Source organism: Polypterus senegalus, chromosome 3 (assembly GCF_016835505.1).
Source record: "Polypterus senegalus isolate Bchr_013 chromosome 3, ASM1683550v1, whole genome shotgun sequence".
Classification (NCBI taxonomy): domain Eukaryota; kingdom Metazoa; phylum Chordata; class Cladistia; order Polypteriformes; family Polypteridae; genus Polypterus; species Polypterus senegalus.
This window is the reverse complement of record NC_053156.1, coordinates 52571765-52594125: the sequence shown is the minus strand read 5'-3', so window position 1 is coordinate 52594125 and position 22361 is coordinate 52571765. Positions and strand designations below refer to the sequence as shown.

The 22361-nt window shown below is 37.5% G+C and overlaps 1 long non-coding RNA gene across 2 annotated transcripts; it reads left to right on the top strand.

Annotated features, from left to right (window-relative positions):
- The first annotated feature begins 4305 nt into the window (after positions 1–4305).
- On the top strand, positions 4306–20696 carry LOC120525139. 2 transcript variants are annotated; one of them, XR_005632898.1, is made up of 3 exons: positions 4306–4343; positions 12352–12460; positions 18963–20696. It is a non-coding gene; the product is annotated as an uncharacterized LOC120525139 (long non-coding RNA). The 2 variants fall into 2 exon arrangements; XR_005632897.1 differs by having other exon boundaries at positions 12352–12474.
- Positions 20697–22361: the final 1665 nt, after the last annotated feature.

The window sequence follows — 22361 nt, the reverse complement described above, 5'->3', positions numbered from 1 at the left end:
GTGCCCCAACATTTATTTTGTCAAGACCTGTCATTCCCTCAGACAACTACAAGATAAATAAAGTGCAGATTCTTTCTAAGAACTTTGTTCAACTTTAATTCAATTGGTCTTCATGACATTATAGAAGTGCAGGTCAGGTATTTATAACATCAAACCAACTCATTCTATAATGGTGATAATTAAGTCACAAACTATAGAAAACATAATGGTAAAGAATAAAAATGGAAACAAAAGAACAAAATATACAATTTCTTATTTAACTATGATGGAGAAGGCAAGAACATTTATGGGTGCTCTTCTTTCTTGACCCACATATTAATGTTGACATGTATTGCACATGATACCACATACTAGGTGAGAAAGCGTTCATGTGTTTGTCAGCCTAAAGGGAATAAAGTCTTGTTTAAAACAACATAATATGCACATACTTATCTGGGTTTTTCTAGGTTAAATGCTTAGTCCTGAGCACCTTCCTAATCCTTGTTTATTGTTTTCAGCGTTCCGCTGAAATTATAAAACTTACATCATTTTCTTCTAGGGCAATCATGTGGCTTCAAATTATATGTGCTTTTTGGAGGTTACTGGAAAATCTGTTGTGTTGCCAAGTAGTCAGAGTTGGACTTTTATATATTAGATATAAATAAATTAACGAGGTATCTAGATTATCAGAAATGCCTCATTGAAGCATAAATTTTAGAATAATACAAAGTAGACCGCAAATACTGTAATTTTTAAGATGAAGGTCTTCTGCACTCAGATTGAAGGAAGAAAGAAACAAAATGGCATATAGTATTCTTCTCAGTTTAAAAAAGGCACTATTTCACATCTCCTCTGTCAATTGGAGGAAGCGATTCCTTTTTGTGAGTTAAACTGGAATTATATTTTGGCAGCATTTGTGAGTGTGGTGATCAGCCACATACCTTAAGTTTGCCATTTGTCAACAGAGAACACAACAAAACTATCTTTTAGAGTGTGTTTTTAAACACACCAACCTTCAACTTCCTGAAAAGTCCAAATTCGCTGTTGCTTTTGTGCTTAAAGTTAATATTCAATTTATTGCATCTTAGAATGTTATTCATGTTAGTGTTTAAATCTATATTACACAGATTTGCGATAACAAATCGTGCAAACAAAACTGCTCTGACCCATTGAGGCATGAATTCCTCAAAACCTCTGATGGTGTCCTGTGGTATCTGGCACCAAGATGTTAGCAGCAGATCTTTAAAGTCCTGTATGTTGCAAGGTGGAGCATCTATGAATCAGATTTGTTATTGTAACACATCCCACAAATGCTCGATCGCATTAAGATCTGGTGAATCTGCGACCAAGTTGACTCCTTCAACTCTTTGTCATGTTCCGCAAGCAATTCTGGAACACATTTTGCTGTGTGTCAGGGGAATCATTCTGTTGAATGCCATTGCCATGAATGTGGTCTGCAGCAATCTTTGGTTAGATGGTATCTGTCAAAGTAACATCCACATGAATGCCAGGACCCAAGTTTTCCCAGCAGAACATTACACAGAGTTTCACACTCCTTATCATACCGCATCCTTCTGCCATTCCTTCCCCACATAAACGATGCACACATACCTGGCCATTCACTTGATCTAAAATACAACGTAATTCATCACACTATGCCACCTTCTTCCTTTGCTCTGTGGTTCAGTTCTGATGCTCACTTACCCATTTCAGGTGCTTTTGGCAGTGGACAGGGGTCAGCACTCTGTCCGGTATGTGGCTACATAACCCCATATGCAGCAAGTTGTGATGCACTGTGTGTTCTGACATCTTTCTACAATGGTTAGCATTTTAATTTGTCAGCAATTTGTGCTACAGTAGCTCTTCTATGGGATCAGATCAGATGGGCTAGCCTCCGTTCCCCACATGCATTAATGAACCATGGTCACCCATGACCCTGTCATTGGTTCACTGGTTGTCCTCACCCTCAACACCAATAAAACTAAAAACTAAAGAGATCATAATGAAAACTAAAGGACAGCAGACATGCTTCCTTCCATACAAATTGGACTGAGGTGGAGTGTGCTTCCAGCTTCTAATTCCTGGGTGTCCAAATCTCCTAGGACCTTTCTTGGACAATCTAGTTAAAAATGTGCGACAACAAGTTTATTTTCTGAGGAGGCTTAAGGCCTGCCTGTTTCCTCGGATTCTTCTTTTGGAACTTTTACCGCTGCGTTGTTGAGAGCATATTGACAAACTGCATTACATTGTGTTATGGCAACTGCTCCATAGTGGAAAGGGAGGCCTTGCAACAGGCGGTGAAAACTGGCCAGCACATAACTGGCATTCCAGTGCCAACCATGCTGACCTGCAGCATACACGGTGTCTGTGATGAGCTTGCAGCATCATCAAGGATGCCTCACACACTAACCATGAACTGCTCACCTTCCTCCCATAAGTGAAGCGGCACAGGAGTCTTTGGTTCCACACCAGCAAGCTCAGGAGCAGTTTCTTTCATAACACCATCACGATTCTAAACTCTCAACTCTTACCACTCAATAGCTGACCTTGCTAAATATCAATAACTTCTCACTGTACTCTATGTATATTTTCACCTGTTTACATATATCTATTCTGTATAAAAAAAAATTCATATATCTGTTTCTATTTATACCGTGTATCTGTACTATTGATCAATATTCACATCTATATACTCTTCCTTTTGTATCTGACTACTGTGGACCCTGCCCGGACAAAGACAGGCAGACATGTTGTTTATCACCACCACACGTTTATTTTCACAACTATTTACAAAGTTAATTGTCACTCAGACACAGTCCGTGCACAACACAAACCCCAACACACAGTCCTGGCCACACTAAATGCCTTTTTTCAGGCCGCCTCCACACTCCTCTCGTGCCTTGTTCTTCTTCCACCTGACTCCAGCCTTGAATGAAGGGAGACGGCCCCTTTTATCCATATCCCGGATGAGCTCCAGGTGTTCCCGACACTCCCCCGTTGGCCACGCCCCAGCGTGGCGGAAGTGCCGGCTGTTCTCCCCGGCAGCTCACCGGGTGTCCTTTTAAATCTTCCCCCCAGCACTTCCGGGTGTGGCGGAAGTGCTGAGTAACAGGTCCCAAGGCATTGAGCGCCTCCTGGCGGTGACCACGGGCCTGCAGGTGGGGCTTCCATGCCCTCAACCCGTGGCCCCAAAGCAACCAGGGCGGCGGCCCCACATGATCAGGGTGGCGCAGACCCACATCCGGTCCCTCACGGCGTCCCGGCCGGGTTGTTGCCCCTGGCATCCCTGACACTACCTGTAAATTCAAACATCATACATATATATTTTCTCATTTAAATGCTGCACCTTAATGTTTATTGCCCCCATAGTGTACTATTTGCAAACAGGCAGAGTTTTGAAGAGCATTTGCGTACACTCATTTACATGATTGTGATTTAGGAAAGTAAATTGCGTAGAAATGTGCACACACCACATTTTATAACTAAGATTTTTTTGCTGTGCTTATTTTCCTGTGATTTGCTATGTGCTTATTTTCACAATTGAATCCAAAGTTTTATAACTGACGTTAGGAAATACTTCCTGGCCAAATTAACATAGTAAAATCTGAGGTAAATATTTGATGGTTGAACATGGGAAAGAAAAAAAAGAAGATTAGAGTTAAAATTGTATTGTGATTTCTTCTAGATTGCCATCTCCAAACAATCAAACCCAGATTAATATTGCATGACTCCAGGCTAACAGTGTATAAGGGTTCTTTTCCCGATTTTACTAAGAGGTAATAAGCCAGTACAGTAACTTGGTTGCTCTAATGTCATAAATGCTCTTTACTTGGTATAGTTCTCCACTCCTAAAATGTATTTTAGATATGTTGTAAGTTGTGACTGTACTGAAGTGAAGTGGTCACAGTTAAATTTTCCTCTGCGATAATAGACTTTTCTACCTCAGCCTAAACTACTGTATGTGAAAAGCAGTTTCTGCTATTCTGTACTTGAAAGGATTATTCCCCCTGGTGGTTAGAATTAAATCTTTAATTTGCAGGAAATATGCAAACGGTGATCTTTACAAATAATGTAAATTAATGTGTTACTGTTAGAAATTTTTATGCATCAAAAGCAAGACATTAGTAGCTGTTTAAATTAGCCAATAAACAAAACAAGCCTTTTGGAGGAAAAATCATCTTTAAATAATAGGAATCTTCTATAATATTAAACAGCGGCTACGGCAAGCCAGTGTCAAATACAGCCTCCTGTATCCGGCAAAACTGAAAGTGGAATGGCAAGGTCATTTCTATGTCTTCGCTAGCAAGGAAGAAGCAGAAAATGAATTAAGAAAGCTGATCCCGGGACTATTCTGATACATAATAGTGAGTCATGGCGGTAAATGATAAATGATAAAGCTAGGATTAATAATCTACTGTCTGATCTATTCGTTTTAAAATACGGGTTTTATTATCAGCATATATTCTCATATATTCTTATTATTACTTAGTATTACTAGGGCGCTATCTGTTTATGTTTTATTGTGCTTAATTACTTTTTTGTTTTTTTTTCTCTTTTTCTTTTCTAATTATTTCATTTGTACCATAAACGAGACTGTTCAATATCATACCCTTGGTTTACTGTTATTGCTATTACTGCATTAAGACTTGTTATGCTTATTTTGGACACATCTTTAACACCATCACCTGGGTTTATTATCTGGGTGTATCATCTTAATGCACTAAAATTGCTGAAGACTATATATATATATTTTAAGTGCAAAATTCTTTTTTTTCTCTTTTAAAGACTATATTGGTAACAGATATCTCTATCTTTTAACCCTAAGTTATGCTTTGGACGTGCTCTGTCTCTGGGTATGTCAGAGGACTGGGACTGCGTGAAGTGGGTTTTAGCCTCACTTTGGGAAGGCAAAAGGGGAGGGTGGGGGGTTAAGGGGAGAGAAAGACAGCAGGCTTGATCTATACCTAATCTATCATCTCAATCTTTATAATTATAACTATCAACGTAATAATAAGCTGCATGGCAACAACTCTTGGGGAAATAGGAAATTAAGACCTAAACTATTTCACTTCCAGTTAAGACTATAAAATGACATCAAAAACTCAGAATCAGTGTCTCCATGATGGGACAGTTAACTTCGTAAGCTGGAATGTTAAAGGCCTGAATCACGAATTAAAGAGAAAGAAAGTACTTTCTCACCTAACAGGTCTAAATGCTAAAATAGTATTTTTACAGGAAACCCACTTACTAAGCAAGGATCAGTTCCGGCTGCAAAAAGACTGGACTGGCCAAATGTTCCATTCTAGTTTTACAAAGAAAAATAGAGGGTGGGAATTCTCATACATAGAACAGTACCATTTGTAGCATCAGATGTAGTATTGGATCCTGAAGGGAGATATGTAATGGTCATGGGAGACTTATCTAACTGTAAAATGATTTTGATAAATGTTTATGCACCTAATGTTGATGATAAGGAATTTATACAAAATTTATTTGCATCCATTCCCAATCTGAACACTCATAAAGTTATAATGGCTGGGGACTTTAATTGTGTTTTAAATCCACTTTTAGATAAGACTTCCTCCACAGGGGGGACGGCAACTAACACCGCAAAGATAATTACAAAGTTTATAACTGATCACAACTTATCAGATCCCTGGAGGTTTTTAAACCCAAATTCAAGAACATATTCTTTCTACTCACCAGTACATCATTGCTACTCAAGGATTGATTACTTCTTTATAGATAATAACTTCTTGCCTAAGATTAAATCTTGTAAATACGATGCTATTGTTATTTCAGACCATGCACCAATGATCTTGGAGCTGAAATTACTAAGCCCCATACACTCACCCGCAGATGGCCTCAACCGCTTCTATTAGCTGACGAGAATTGTACTGAATTTATATCCAAACAAATCAAATTCTTTCTAGAGACAAATACATCCCCTGAGATCTCTGCAGGAATACTCTGGGAAACTCTTAAGGCCTTCTTAAGAGGACAGATTATCTCATATCTTTCCCACAGAAATAAATCCGAAGCGAAGAAAGTAGCAGAGATAAAAGCGAAATTACTAAAATAGATGAAGAACATGCCAGACTACCAAGCGAGACTCTACATAGAGGAGGCAGGCTCTACATTCAGAATTAAACCTCTTGACAACTAAAGAAACTGAACAACTAATTTACAAATCCAGACATCATTATTATGAACATGGAGAAAGCTAATAAGCTTTTAGCTCAACAAATTCACAAGCAAGAAGTGCATACGCAATCTCGGTAATCACTAACACTAACGGAGATAAAATCATGAACACAAAAATATAATGCACACTTTCAGAGACTACTATAAATCCCTATATACTACTGAGTTTAAAGAAGACAATATACAATCTAATGCATTTCTGGATACATTACAGATACCACAAATTGACGCTTTTAGTGTGGAGGAACTTGATAAACCTCTGGCATTATCAGAATTACTAGATGCTATAAAGTCACTCCAAGGTGGAAAAGCAGCAGGCCCTGATGGCTACCCTGCAGAGTTTTACAAGAAATTCTCGCTCAGCTAGCTCCCTCCTATTAGCAACATTTACAGAAGCCAGAGATAACCAATCTCTTCCACAAACCTTTCGCCAAGCACTAATCACTGTCTTTCCAAAACAAAATAAGGACTTATTACAATGTGCATCATACAGACCAATTTCACTTCTGAATAACGACGTTAAAATACTCTCTAAAATCATAGCTAGAAGGATGGAGAAAGTGCTCCCTCGTAATATCACAAGACCAAACTGGATTTATTAGGGGCCGACACTTATCTTCAAATCTTGACGCCTGTTTAATGTAATATACTCACCAACTAAATCAAACACCCCAGAAATATTATTATCATTGGATGCAGAAAAAGCATTCGACATGATTGAATGGAAATACCTTTTACTATTTTGGAGAAGTTTGGGTTTGGCCCAACATTTGTGCATGGATTAAATTACTGTATACTAACCCAGAAGCTTCAGTTTGCATCAATAACATTTGCTCAGACTACTTTAAACTAGAACGTGGCACAAGACAAGGATGCCCTTGTCACGCTGCTGTTTGCAATTGCCATTAAACCACTGGCAATACATTGTCGAAATACTGATCAGATAAAGGGGATTAGCAGAGAAGGACTGGAACAGAAAATCTCATTATATGCAGATGACATGGTACTGTATATATCGGACCCAGAAAATTCTGTGCCTGCAGTCTTAGCAGCACTCACAGAATTTCAAAAGATCTCTGGTCTCAGAATTAATCTGAATAAAAGTGTACTCTTTCCAGTGAATTCTCAAGCATATAATATTAGATTAGACACCCTACCTTTTATCATTGCAGAACAGTTTAAATACCTAGGGGTAAACATCACAAGTAAACATAAAGCTCTTTATCAACAAAATTTCGCGTCTGCATGGAAAAAATTAAACAAGACTTGCATAGATGGTCAACCCTTCATCTCACACTAGCTGGAAGAATTAACACTGTTAAGATGAATATTCTTCCTAAGCTCCTTTTTATTTCAAAACATACCAATATACATTAATAAATCATTCTTTAAGCAATTAGATTCAACAATAACCTCATTTATTTGGAATTCAAAACATCCACGCATCAAAAGAGCGACCCTACAAAGACAAAAGGCAGAAGGCGGCATGGCTCTACCTAACTTCCAGTTTTATTACTGGGCAGCAAATATACAGGCGATAAGAACCTGGACACAAATAGAAGAACATACACAGGCATGGACCGCAATAGAAGTAAAATCCTGCAGTACTTCTTTGTATTCCTTGCTCTGTGCTCCAATAAACACACGTTATCGGCAATACACTAATAACCCAATTGTGCTCCACTCACTTAGAAGCTGGAACCAATGTAGAAAGCATTTTAAGACGGAGAAGCTTCTTCTGTGGCACCCTGCAAGAGAACCACCTCTTTCAACCCTCACAAACATATGCAGTTTTAATATCTGGAAAAATTTGGAATTAACTTGCTTAGAGATCTTTATATAGACAACGTCTTTGCATCCTATGAACAATTACATTCCAAATTTAACATTCCAGCTACACATTTCTTTCACTATCTTCAAATCAGGAACTTTGTTAAACAGAACCTTCCAGATTTTCCTCATCTTGCACCCTCATCCACGCTGGAAAAATATTGCTCAATTTCAAGGATTAGACTCCATCTCTACAATATATAAAATCATTTTACAATCCCTTCCTTTCAAAGATCCAAGAGGACACTGGGAAAAGATCTCTCAATTAATATATCAGAAAAGGAGTGGAAAGTAGCAATGCAGAGAATTCACTCAAGCTCCATATGCAAAGCATACAATTATACAACTCAAAATTATATATCGAGCACATCTGTCTCGACTAAAACTCTCAAAATGTTTCCAGGGCATGATCCAACCTGCGAGCGTTGAAACCAAGCCCCAGCCTCACTGGGTCACATGTTCTGGGCCTGCACCAAATTAACATTATTCTGGACAAAAATTTTTAATTACCTCTCAGACAGCCTTGGACTCACAATCCCTCCTAACCCATTAACAGCTGTGTTTGGGGTTCTTCCAGAGGGCTTAAAGTGGAGAAAGACAAACAAATTGTGATTGCATTCACTACACTGTTGGCACGCAGACTTATTCTGATAAACTGGAAGAACCCAAACTCTCCTCTTTAAGTCAGTGGGAAACTGATGTGTTATATTATTTGAAATTGGAAAAAATCAAATACTCAGTTAGAGGATCTGTACAGACTTTTTCAAAACATGGCAGGATCTAATCAGTAATATTTTAAAATAAGTTTATAAAGCACAGAGAATTTATTAATTTAGGTATGTTTACAAGCCTTAAATTTTACACCGTTTGGCTTGCTCTCTCTCTCAGGGGTGGGGATCGATCTGTTCTTAACTCAATTCTTCTTTTTGTAAAAACTTGATTGCTTTGTATGGATTGTAATAAAAAATATATATATATATATATATATATATATATATATATATATATATATATATATATATATATATAAATAATAGGAATTTGTAAGACTATAAAATGGTGAGACAGAATCAATTCTTTTATTTTCCAGTCCATCTTTAGTGGTGCTCTTTCATGTTCAGTGCCATAAATCATCTGAACCTCACTGGAGACATTAGCTTAACTGTAGTTATTATGAGGAAAGCACAGAGCAAATGGCAAAGTCTCCATAAGACCTCCACACGTGGGCCCTTTTCCCTTCTGAATAGTATTATCACTAAAACTTTATAGCAAGCTCTATATAGACTAGTAAGGTCTCGTGCACTACTTTGTGCTTTTGATCACAAGTCTTTTGACTTTGTAGCCCCTTAATGATTATAAAAACTAAAAAGGAAATTAAAGTTTTTGTTTTATTTAACAAATTTTATTAAAAACTGCCAACCACCCACAAAATACAAGGAATATAACAGAACAAACATAAACACCTAGACATTAAATTGTACACAAAACTAATAAAAACACAGAATAATGCAAATAATTAACAATAGTAAAAACTCAAAAATAAAAAAAATATATATAAAAAAGGAATTTTAACAATAGTCACGGGAGCAACCTTGCTGAAATATAGCAATAGGGTGCTTCTGAACAGTAGGACTAGGGAAACAAAACAGATGAATTAAAAGAAGGATGTATGCAGCAATATACAGAGATCTTTGAAGATCTTTCAGCAAGACTATGACCTGAAGCGCACAGCCAGGACAATGCTGGAGTGGCTTCAGGACAAGCCATCCAATTTCCTGGAGTGGCCCAGCACAAGCCCAGACTTAACCTCCATCTGTGGAGAGTTTACAGATGCTTACCATTAAATCCAACAGAGCTTGAAATGATTAGGAAGAATGGAATAAACTGCCCATATTCAAGAGTGCAAAGCTTGTAGAGAGACCCAAGAACAACAACAACAACAACATTTATTTCTAAGGCACATTTTCATACAAATGATGTAGCTCAAAGTGCTTTACATTATGAAGAAAGAGAAATAAAGACACAATAAATAAGAATTAAAATAAGGGAACACAAATTAACATAGAATAAAAGTAAGGTCCGATGGCCAGGGAGAATAGAAAAAACAAACAAACAAAAAAAAAAACTCCAGACAGCTGGAGAAAAAAATAAAATCTGCAGGGGTTCCGAGGCCATGAGACCGCCCAGCCCCCTCTAGGCATTCTACCTAACATAAATGACCTCAATCAGTCCTCATTTTATTCAGGGTTCTCATGGAAGAATTTTATGATGGCGGTCATGTGGACCTCTGGTCTTTAATCCATCAATGTAGGGACATCATGGTGCTTTGATCAGGTGGTGGAGGTGCAGAGCACCACCTCAGAAAACCAGAAAAAGAACAAAAGAGAAAGTAGGGGTTATGTACAGATTTCGGAGCCATTATGAATGATAATGAAAATTTAATATGCAGAGCATCAGGATTAAACAAAAATGAAGCTATGAGAAAGCCATGTTAAAGTAATGTGTTTTAGCAGTTTTTAAACTGCTCCACTGTATTAGCCTGGAGAATTCCTATTGACAGGCTATTCCAGATTTTAGGTGCATAACAGCAAAAGGCCGCCTCACCACTTCTTTTAAGTTTAGCTCTTGGAATAATAAGCAAACACTCATTTGAAGATCTAAGGTTACAATTTGGAGTGTAAGGTGAAAGACATTCTGAAATATAGGATGGAGCGAGATTATTTAAGGTAATTTGGACTTGAATTTGTACTTGCTCTCAAAAGGGCTTGTATAAATTACTGAATTCATGGTCTGTATAGTTTTATGAATGAAGCATTTCAGTTTTTTATGATTAATAAATCTGCAAACCACTCTGAAAACATGTTTTCACTTTATCATTATGGGGTATTAGGTGTAGATTGATGGACAAAAATGGCAAATATATGTATTTAAAATGAAATTTGCTGCACAGTAGAGTGTAGAAAATGAAGGGGTCTGAATACTATCTGGATCCACTCTATTTACATTATCTGTATATATACTTTATGCACAGATAGGCAGACATGTTGTCCTTATGTACATATTACCAGGAGGTGTGAGAGTCTTAGTGGGACTTAATCAAGAAGATTAGGGGCTTGTAATAAATAGCTGTAATAACTTACATGGAGGATTATAAACATTAGAACCAATTATGATGTCCTATTATGAGGGTTGAGGGGCTTTATACATTTTTTGCAGAATTTTAAAAGCATTTATAACACTATGTCCAGAATCAAATGTGGCACTTGGGAGCTTTCTTAAGAGCCTAGCGAGAAATCATTGGAGGGCTGACAGCTCAGATAAGACAAGGATCTGATTTAAGTAAGCAGATTTAGTGCTCTCATAAGACACTTATAAAATCTTACTTGGAGGGCTAAGAAAAATTCAGTAGTGATATCTGCCTGGATGGATTTAGGGAGCTTAAAAGAAGCTGCTGAGAACTTTTTAGGACTCTGAAAGTGTTATAATGCTCTGGTGAGACTTAGATTTGAAGAATGGAAGTTCCTACAAGATCTACTGTATATTGAAAAGTAATTGGAGGAAAGGGTTTTTTCAATAAGATGGTGGTCACACAATGAGTATACTGCACTGAATGAATTGGGGACACATCTTACAAATTAATGAGATTGTACTATTTAACTTTAAGACCCAAGAGAAATTCTATGGTTAGTCATGTTCCTAATCTAAAAAGGAGATTTAACTTAGATAATTGGCATGTCCTAAAAAAAACTTGATAGAAGTTAGGGAAGGAATTGGATTATAGTTGGGACTGCAGTTTTACTTAATTCTTGAACAATAATGTACATAATGGCTTTGAGTTATTAATCAGTATTTTCAAGATAATAATAATAATAATAATAATAATAATAACAATTGGAACATAATGCCTAGTGAGATAAAAAACAAAACCTTGGGCCCTTTAGGACTAGATAACGTAATGCAGATGCTTTCTTCACAGCTAGACTCAGCAATGGAACCTAGGTGGAGTGGGTGACGTGGGTGGGTGGAGTCTGTGTCTCAAGTGCACCCTGCACACACGCGCATGAATGTAAACAGCAAATACATTATAGGCCTTCATTGCTGGAGGTGAATTGCTGGTAAAGTGACTTTTGTTTTCCTCCCCTCTGTTGACAAAAGTATGTATTTAATGTTAATGAAATTTCTATTACATTTACCTGATTTTTTTGTTTTAATTATTCCTTCCTTAAATCTTGTCTATAGATGTATGTGTTTGTAAATGTTACATGGTTTTAAACTTTCTTTTACTTCTTTATGTGGGGTAATTCGATTTCACTAAAGAATCCTATTTTTCTATTCCAGCAGAATGATTTTGACTAAATGACAAATTGTGTACTCAAAGACACCAGTGGAAATTAAGTGGAAGTGGGAGACTGAACCCATGAATCCCCTGAACAAACTACCAAGACAGGTAAAAGTATCTGGGTAAGACATTGGAACAGCTTAGCTATCAGCCTACACAAATGGACTTAATGGACTGAACGGTCTCCTCTTGATTTTTAAATTTATTTTATTCTTATGTAAGAATAATTTGAACAGGTTGTGCATCAAAAAACTAATGAAACTAAAATAAAGAACAGATTGCCCAACCACATCTTTACATTTCAGGTTTCAAGTTTCCTTGTTATGTTTTTTTCTAAATGCAATAGACAGATGGCTGGCAGTTTTTCTTTTGTCCTTGCTGTGAATAGTCTCTCACCCAAAATACTAGCAGGTGAAAGAGGGACGTTTTACATGCAACACTGTAATTTGGGCGATTATGCTATTGACAGCGGGCAGCATGGTGGTGCAGTGGTTAGTGATGCTTTCTCATGGATACGCTGTTTTGAATTTGAATCCTGAGTCGAGTTTTTTTTCTATGTGGTGTTTGCATATTCTTTCATTTTTCTCCAACATCCTCAACACACATCTGGGTTAGTGGATCTGGTGGTTCTAACTCTACCCTGTGTAAGTGAATGTGGGTGGGTGTGTGTATGTGAATGCAGCCTTGCGATGGACTGGCATTCTGTTCAGTGCCCAGAGCCTTCAGGTTAGCCATTGGCCCCACTGTGACTTTGAATTAGATCATACTTGTTAAATAAGGTTTTATTATGTTATTCTATTTACAGTAATTCATTCCTGCATAGGGGAGCTTTGTCTCCTGAAGAAAATAAAGACTCTCTTTTTCCAGGTGACTCCTGAATTCATTCTGAATAGCAAAACGTTGTGAATAATCGGTTTCCAGCAGATTGGGAGGGGGGCTTTATGATGGGGTCCTTGAGTAATGTATTCACAGTGAAATTCAGAGGAAAAGACACAGACCCCAAAGATTCCCCACTAACCCAACCTATTAGTAGCATCTCAGTGTATTATTGAAAGCACTAAATAATCTTTTACTGGATAATTTAGGTATTTTTTAAATCAAAATTATTTCTTTACATTAATAGTATATAATCATTTCCCATATGGAATTGCATTCTAGACCAAAGCAAATATTTCTACATATTTCAAAAATAATTAGCCTGCTCATGTGTTTTATAATAGAGCTAATGGATACTTGGGTCTCATTATAAACAAAAGTCTTAAAACTTACCTAATACATCCACTTTGAAGTAGCAAAGGTTTCGATTTAGGAAAACATGCCTTCTGAGGCAAGCTTGTGACAACAAAAGTTAACTGGAAGTAATATATTAAATCCCAGATTCTTGGTTTTTAAGGTCATCATAGTTCTCTTGCTCACTTGCCTGCTCGAGCCACGGTTGGAAGAATTATGACAGATCAGACACATAGAACCACATACATCGGGTCAGTTTGACTGTGGGAAGAAACCATCTAGGCACTTGAAGAGCACGAAAAAGTCCATGCAGGTAGGATCCAGGCAGTGTTGTATAGTGGTTAAGGCTTTGGACTTCAAACCCTGAGGTTGTGGGTTCAAGTTCTGCTACTGAAACTGTGTGACCATGAGCAAGTCACTTCACCTGCATGTGCTTGAATTGGTGAAAGGAAATGTAATCAATAGTATCCCAAATGGTGTAAGTTGCTTTGGTTGAAAGCATTGGCCAAATAAATAAATGTGAACCCTGGGAGATGGCTAGTTGTTTTTTAAAAAAATTTAAAGTATCGTTCACTTTAGAATGCAATTTAATATGGTAAAATAATATATACCATGATTGTGAAGAAATAACTTTAACTTGAAAAATACAAACATTATTGTTTAAGCTTTGAAAGGAATAGTCACACATGTAACTTTTAATGGAAACATTCAATGAGAAGACAGGTACATAAAATCCAGCAAGAGTTATGTTAGATGATACATTAAATGTGTGGATTTGGTGCATTCTTCTTATATCTTCTTGGGTTCTTATAACATTCCTGAAAATATGTTTGTTTTTGGTTAATTGATCATTGCAAATTGAGTATTTGTGCAGCATAAGTAGGCTCTCAATGGACAGTCACCCCATTCAGGCCTGCGTCTTGCATTTGCAATGCATTTCAGAATGTTTGCTGAGCAAACCAGTTCTGTTCTGTACATACTGCACATTATGAGTGTCATACACGTGCAACTAGGAGTGAGCTGAGTGGACCAAGAGGTAATTACCCACCAGGCCAGGGGGTAAACCTAAACCTACCTCTGTTATCTTTACAGGCCAAAAATGGGAAAACTTGCCTGATTCAACGACACTTCTGGTCCCGGCCCCCAGACTGAAATCACTTCTGGTTCCAGCCAGATGACATCACTTCTGCCTTTCAGCTTATAAAACCGCCATCTTTCCTCCACTAGTCATTTCAGTGGAGAACTCGAAATAATGCACAGGAGTGTTGTAAAAAAAACCCTTTTGCAGCCAGGAACAATATATGGGTGGCTGCCCCAAACCTTTTTGTGTGTGTCAAGGCTATTCATTTCTCATGAGGTAATGCTGAATTCTGCATTTGCCTAAGCTAAAGAGATATTCAGACAGGGAAAATGTCAAGCCCTACTTTTTTCTGCTGCTTCCTGCATACTGTTGAAGCTTATTGGTTATCCTTTGGTCTGCAGGTCCTCAGCCACATCAATCATGTCGGTGCAGAGCACTTTGATTGAAGCTGGCTCACTCTGCCTCTTGCTTGTAACTATCAAGTCAGTTTGCCAATGGCAATTCACTTTACAGCAGTCCCTGCCTCAGTAAGACACAGTTGCATAGAAAAATGGTCTGCAATTGGGTTTTGGCATTGTGAATATAAATTGAATTGCAAGGGAAGGGTACACAACAACCCCACAGATAGCTCCTTGTAGGTGCAACAGATAAACCTTGTAGTGCTCTTGCAATATGTATAGTAGATCTTCTGCACAAATGTTTAAACCAATTAAAATTTATTAGAGCTGCTTAGTAGTTAAATTGTGCATTAAATGTGTGGATTTGGTGCATTTCTCTCATATCTTCTTGGGTTCTCCTCACATCCCCAAAGATATGTTTGTGTTTGGTTAATTGATCATTGGAAATTGAGTATTTGTATGGCATAAGTAGGCTCTCAATGGACAGGCACCCTATTCAGGCTTCTTTCCTACCTTGTACAGATTAGAATCAGATTAGAGAATGAAATGTTATACCAGATATATTAGAATGGGAAAGGACGATTGTATGGTCATGCAATGGTTTACACTACTGCCTCAATAACTAAATACGCCAAAATTTGATCTCCAGCCTTGTGAACGTTTCTATGAAACCCAGGCATTCTGTTTTAACTCATACAGGTTTAATCTGTGAAACTCCTTTCTCTCACATCCCAAAGGAGTCCATGTTAGATTAATTTCTGATTAAAAATTGTCCCAGTAAGAGTACATGAGGGTGTGAGAGTTACTCTGCCTGTTGCTGGCTGTATGAGATTTGCTCATTCTCCATGTGTGGGTTTTTTCTCTGGACACTCAGGTCTTCCTCACACATAATCAAATATATTTATTAAGTTAATTGGCAGTTCCATTTTGGCCAAATGTGGTTGTTTGTGTGTGAGATAATGTGCCCTGCAGTGGCCTGGCACAATGTTTAATGCTGTCTCCTGTCTTCCTGCCCAGAGCTGTTGGAATATCTGTGACCCTCCACCACCCTTGTTAAATTAATCTTGATTTAGAACTGGACCAGTTAGAGTAAATGAGGATGTGACAGTGAGTGGTTCTTGTACTGGACTGATGATTCCAGGCTGGACTAACTATAACCTGGTAATAAAAAAAAATGAAAAAAGATAAGTGAAGATTTCATTTTTCACAATTTACAGGTGGTTGTTTAATCATAGAAATCCTGAACTACAGCGGTCAATGCATTTTATTATATATAGTTACTCCAAGAGATTATTGGATTAATACAGTCACAATGCAATGTAAGAAAGAGAGGTGATTATATGTGCTAAATAATTAAATGATGTGTTTTCCTCAAAATCATTTCAGCTTACTGTATTATTTTTAGTATCCAAACATTGACACAAAGAAGAAGCAACAAGTCAAGGGCAGGTTAGATGCCAGAACTCACTGGCATAGCACATAGCACTTTTGATTGAGCAGTCACTGCACGCTTCAGCAGTTATGATTGTGAAAGCTTTTGGAAGGACTGTATGGCTGCCCTTATTTCTTAGAAACATTCTCTCTCTTTGTTAATAAGCCTCATTCATGGATTTTGCAATTGCTGAAATGTAAAGTAGTGTTGCCCAATGCAGGCAAAAGTCTGAGATAATCATCAGAAAAAAAAGAGTGTGAGATCAGCAGTCCTGCGACTTCTGCATTCATTTTCCTCTCTTGGGGAACAAAACATATGGCTTTAAGATTGCTGTGCAAAGCAGAACATTGACATATGTAAGATTTTGTTTGGAGTTCCTGTAGCAGATAAATGGCTTATTCAGGACCTGCTTCGACAAAGTGGTGCCAAAATGCCTTGAGGGCAAGCGAGTAAAGACATATGGCACTGCTAATCCCAGGATTTTAAGTGGGGGCATTTGTGATGAATGTGGAGGAGAGCTGAAGCGGTCGCCATTATATTCAAGGTATACAGTATGCCTATGTGGCTTTCGGGTCAGGTTGTGGGTTTGTGTTTTCAGCTGGCTTATGAGCTTTGTTTTTAGTTCCTTATTTTCATTTCCTTTGATTGACATCATCTGTCTCACATGTGTTCTCTGAGAATCCTGAATGCAGACTTATTTTTACCTTTTTGCATGATGTGCCATGCAATTTAGTCATTCTAATGCGGCCTATTTGTTTTCTGCTGCTTCATCCTGAAACATTTAGAATTTGACCATCTGGTATCACTTTTCACAATCCCTTACCCAATTGTCAAATGTGTGGTCTTTTATGAGGAAGGACGTTAAGAATATAAGCCAGTGACCAACCTTGGTGGAAGTCACAGTGCACTGTGTTTAAAAACTGTTTTATAAATTGTTTTCTTCTGTAAAAACCTATTAACTTGACAGCAATTAAAGGAATATTCCACGCAGTTATTACATATTTTTTCATAAATTACTTACCCCATGTAATTTGTAGTGGTGGCAGAGAAAAATTTTTAACATCATGTTTTTGTGGAGAAATGGCATAACTACTAGTGTTGCGTAATCCACACCTCTGATTATCCTATTGTAAGCTCAAAACATTTAAAATTCATGTATTTTTTGCTAAAATATTCCTAATAACTAACTCAGGAAAATGAAGGTTGTCCACAAACAGGAAGCCCCTTCACCCCTTCACATGGGATTGTGCCTTTGAATTTTTTTAAATTATTATTCGTGTTTTTAAGATTTTTTTAGCATTTTGCTTTTATTCTATTATGCTGGACTTTTCTTTGTTGAGCATGATATTGTGGCACTGTTATTTACATGGATGCTGTTACAGCAACCACCCCGTTGCTAGTTTCATGGTTCCCACCATGTGCCATCATTGTTGCATCCCATAAAAGATGGCAGTGGGGCACTCACTGTTATCTGAACTTTGCTTCAAAAACAAAAGCAGGAACAGTAGAAAGTTTTTTCTTCATACAGAAAACATTAGACATATGCAATCAATGATTGAATAGTGTGATAAGGTTTAAAACTTTAGGGACCTAGGGGTTAGGGTTTTAAGGAATTGGGTGGGTAGATTTGATGAGTTTTGTTGGTCTAAATGGCCTGTTCTCATCTAAGTTTTTCTAATATTCTAATGATGCGACCAAGAAACTCACCAGTTCATCAGTAATGGAAATGGGAAAGCACAGGGAACTGAAAATAATCTGGTGACAAGATGTTTGAGAGCTCCAAAACGCAAACACTGATGTAAGCCATGATGTAATTTATGTAGCAAAAATTTAAGAACAAAACAAAGCCTGTACATCCAAAAAACAAAACAAAATGCCTGACTATCTTGATATCCTTTCCCTAACTTGCTAAAAAATCGTTTGTTAATTTTCTTTAAAATCCAAAAACTTGAAAAAGGTCAAAAATGCTGCTATCGCTAATTAGTTGCTGGTAATTCACAACACAAAGTGACTTCCATGCAGATCATGTGCTAGCAACACAACGCCATTGCAGAAACTGCAAGTACTGCAAGCTAAGAAAATACACAAAATTAGACAAATGAAAACAAATACTCAAAATCACTGAATGTCACATTTTATTTTTGACATACTACTGTTATACATTATTAATCCATGATCGAAATTGTCTTTTCACATGACCTTTTGGAGTGGGAGCAGTAATAGGACTTGAGCCAGCAACCTTCCAGATACAATGCAGATCCTATTCTCGGAGCAACTACTGCCACAACATAATTTTAATATCGAAAAATGAGAAGAAAACCTCAGAAGCTGGGCAAAAATTATACACAATTTTTGGAAATATAAAAATGATAAAAAGCAGAGTTTGGTTTGAAAATTAATAGTAGGGTTTAGTTTGGATTTATCTTATTGGAGGACTTTTGACTATGATTTTATTTTGTTTGTTCTTAGGATACTCCAGATTACTGATCTGCAGCCCCCAATAAATTGTGATGCTTGTTGCTTCATGGGAGATCCCAACTCTGGAATTTGATCATGTTTCCTATCTTCGTGGCACTTCATGGGGGACAATGACTCCCCTGACCTCCAAGGTTGTTGATTAAGGCTTCATGGCACTCAATACGTCACAGGAGACCAGATCCAGACTCAGAAGGAAAAAATTAATTTGGAATCTGGACATATGTTGTTAGCATCCAAAAAAAAAAAACAAGAGTCAACATAGGTGGTGTCCTGTTAGAGCTCAGAAAATTTAAGATTTTGGAGCATTTTGGAATTGTGGATTAGGGATACTCAATCTGTATATAAATTACAAAGAGCAACAGCCCAAGCACTGATCCTTCATTTGACTCCCCTTTTGATGTCATCTTATACAGAAAATGATTCTCCCTCCATGCCTTGTTGTTTCAACATTTAATCCAGATCTTCACCCTTAATCACTGGCTCTTACAGCTGAACTAACGATCAGCCACTCATAGGTTACCACATCAAACACTTTCTGAAAGTGAGGAATGTCTTATGTTCTAAAGCAGTGCTTCTCAATTTGAGTGCTGGTAGTCCCCTGTGGCTGTAGATTTTTGTTCTAGTCTGTTGCACAATCAGTGAATCATTTTTGCCTGTAATTGATCTCACTTTTTAATCATCACTGATTATTTTTCTTCTTCTCTTGTGCTAGGGTCCTAATTTTTGATCCTGAGGTGGTTTGTCATATGGTGGATGCTGCAACGCGCTGTTAAAGTGCATGGTCCCAATCTCTCTCTCTCTCTCTTCTCTTATTCTGCATTAAAACATCACAGTAGTGCAGCCGTGCAATGGTCAGATTAACAATTACAAACAATTTAGAAACGTTAGTTTTTTGCCATTACTTTAAATGTTGTACAATAAAGAAGAGTTACTGCCCCATCAAAATGCCCTGTTTAATCTCCTGATGAAAATAAAGTAAAGGGAAAGTTAATTGCAGCAATCTGCAACAACAATTTATTTCTTTTATAGTCCACAATCACACAAGGAATTCTTAAAAGGGCTTTAACAAGCCCTTGTTTTTTGGCAGACCCCCAGCCCCTTGACTCCCTAAGAAGGAGGAGGAGGAGGAGGTTGGAAGCATGCACTGATATAGTGTGTCGTCACACCTACCACACACCAAACCACCTCAGGATCCCAAATTAGGACCCATGTGCCGTCATGCAATTGGTGACACCTCAAAACCACACTTGTTCGAATGGAAAGGAACAATGTGAGGTTTTTTTACAGCAGCTGGAGTGCCAGTCCTGCCACCAACCCCTGAGTTCTCCCTGAGTAGGAGGACCCTTAAGAAGACAAGAAAATAAAACCCTTTTTGATGAAACAAATGGAAAAAAATCTTGGGAAATGCAACTCAGAGAGAAACCACCTTCCAGGTAGGTTGGGTGTGAAATGCATGTCAGAAAATTGGGTAAATAAAACACACAAAACAGAATACAAGTAATCTTGCACATTGTGATCCTTCTGAGGTTACCATGAAAATATACTTTAGATAGCAGCTCCATCCTTCACTAAAGTAGACCTGAGAATGAACATTGACATCCAGTTGCAGAGCTGGTCGTACTGCATATCCTTGAGTCCGTAAAAGGCAGAGCTTGTGGCAACCTCCATTCAATTGGAAATGGAAACTTTGTTAATTCTGGTGCATCACTGTTTTCCTTTCCCTGAATAAACAACATTTACCTATGAGAATCTCCTTATGTACAGATGTTTGACTTTCTTTTATTGACTTTCTACTAATTTACTTTTGTTTCTGTGGACTTTCAACAAGGAGTGGAGAAGGTATCACATCACTGAATGCTGAAAGGCTGCAGTTACTTTAGTGTCAGACCCACTAACGAGATCCTTAGTAAATAATAATACATTTATTTATAACAGCTTAGATAACTAGAACACCTGAAAAATGGAAATTAAATAATGATGATGGTGTAAATTCTTTAACTTTGCAGGATATAAACACTAAATTATCCAAATATTCCAATTAAAAATTAGCAAACATAGTTTGCAATTAAGGGGCCTGAACTGCCTTGAAAGCTTCCATATTATAGTCTGCTCAGTTATCCAATAAAAGGTGTCATTTTGTTTGACTTCTCATTGCATTCATAATGGTTAACATGGTATAACACCCTACTGCTACACTAAAAAACAGAAATTGGGAAATAACAGCTTGCTTAATTAGAGCAGAAGTTCTATTAAAAGCAGAATTGTTTGAAACCTGCAGCCAGTGGGGTCCCCCAGGACTGAACCTGGCAGGCAGTGTGTTGTAGTGATTAAGGATATGGACTTCAACCCCTGAGGCTGTGGATTCAAATCCTGCTACTAACACTATGTGACCATAAGCAAGTCACTTGACCTCCCTGTGCTGCAACTGGAAGACCAAAAGAAATTTAGCCAATTCTATCTCAAATGTTGTAAGTTGCTTCATCATAAAAGTCTACCATATTAGTTATTATAAGCTGCTTTATCATAAAAGTCTGCCATATTAGTTAAACAGCATCTCCTGTGTCTAAACCTGTGGAGACTGTCCCCACTGTTGTCACTATGGTGGCTGTCTCGACTTTTGAATGCCTATGTTTTCCTTTGTAATTATTTCCATTATTTACTTGTAATCCATTTAAGCTAACCTGTATGTCATTTTTAGAATATGTTGGTTGGCATCCACTTTTTAGATATTGCTAGCTTATAGTGACCTCTGAAAAACATACAAAGAGTTAAAGAAAGCCTGATAGAGGTCCATATCAAAACTGCAAAGTGATTTTTTAAGTGGAAACCTTGACATCTTTTTAAAAGTGTCTTTATGAGGTAAAGGAACAACAAAGCTATTAGCTAACTAAACGAAACTGATGGACTAAAAGAAGAGTAACAACATTACCAAGTCTATCTAATCCAATTACAGGCTATGGGAATTGCACAAATCCACAGCATATATCAGCAGTATCTGGGTGCATGGCAGTTAACCAAACCCATCAGGGTATCTTAGAGTCCATTCATGGACATGCCCATGTTTACACTCATACCAGGCTCGTTTTTAATCACCAGTCAATATAACATGCATATCTTTAGGGTTGCAAGAGGAAAAACCATTATAACCAGTATGGAACTCCACTGAGCCCCAAACACCAGACACAATCACAGCCAAACTTGTCATGGGTTGTTATAGTCCCTTTTTATTAATAAATATTATCTTCACAGATCAAATAAAGACAACCAAAGGGAATGGTCCAGAAAAACAATCCTCTTTCTTTACGTTTCTCCTGTCAGGCCTTGTCTACTTCTTCCTGAGATGATGCAGCTCCTTTTATCTTTGACCCAGCAGAGAGCTTGTCCTTCCAC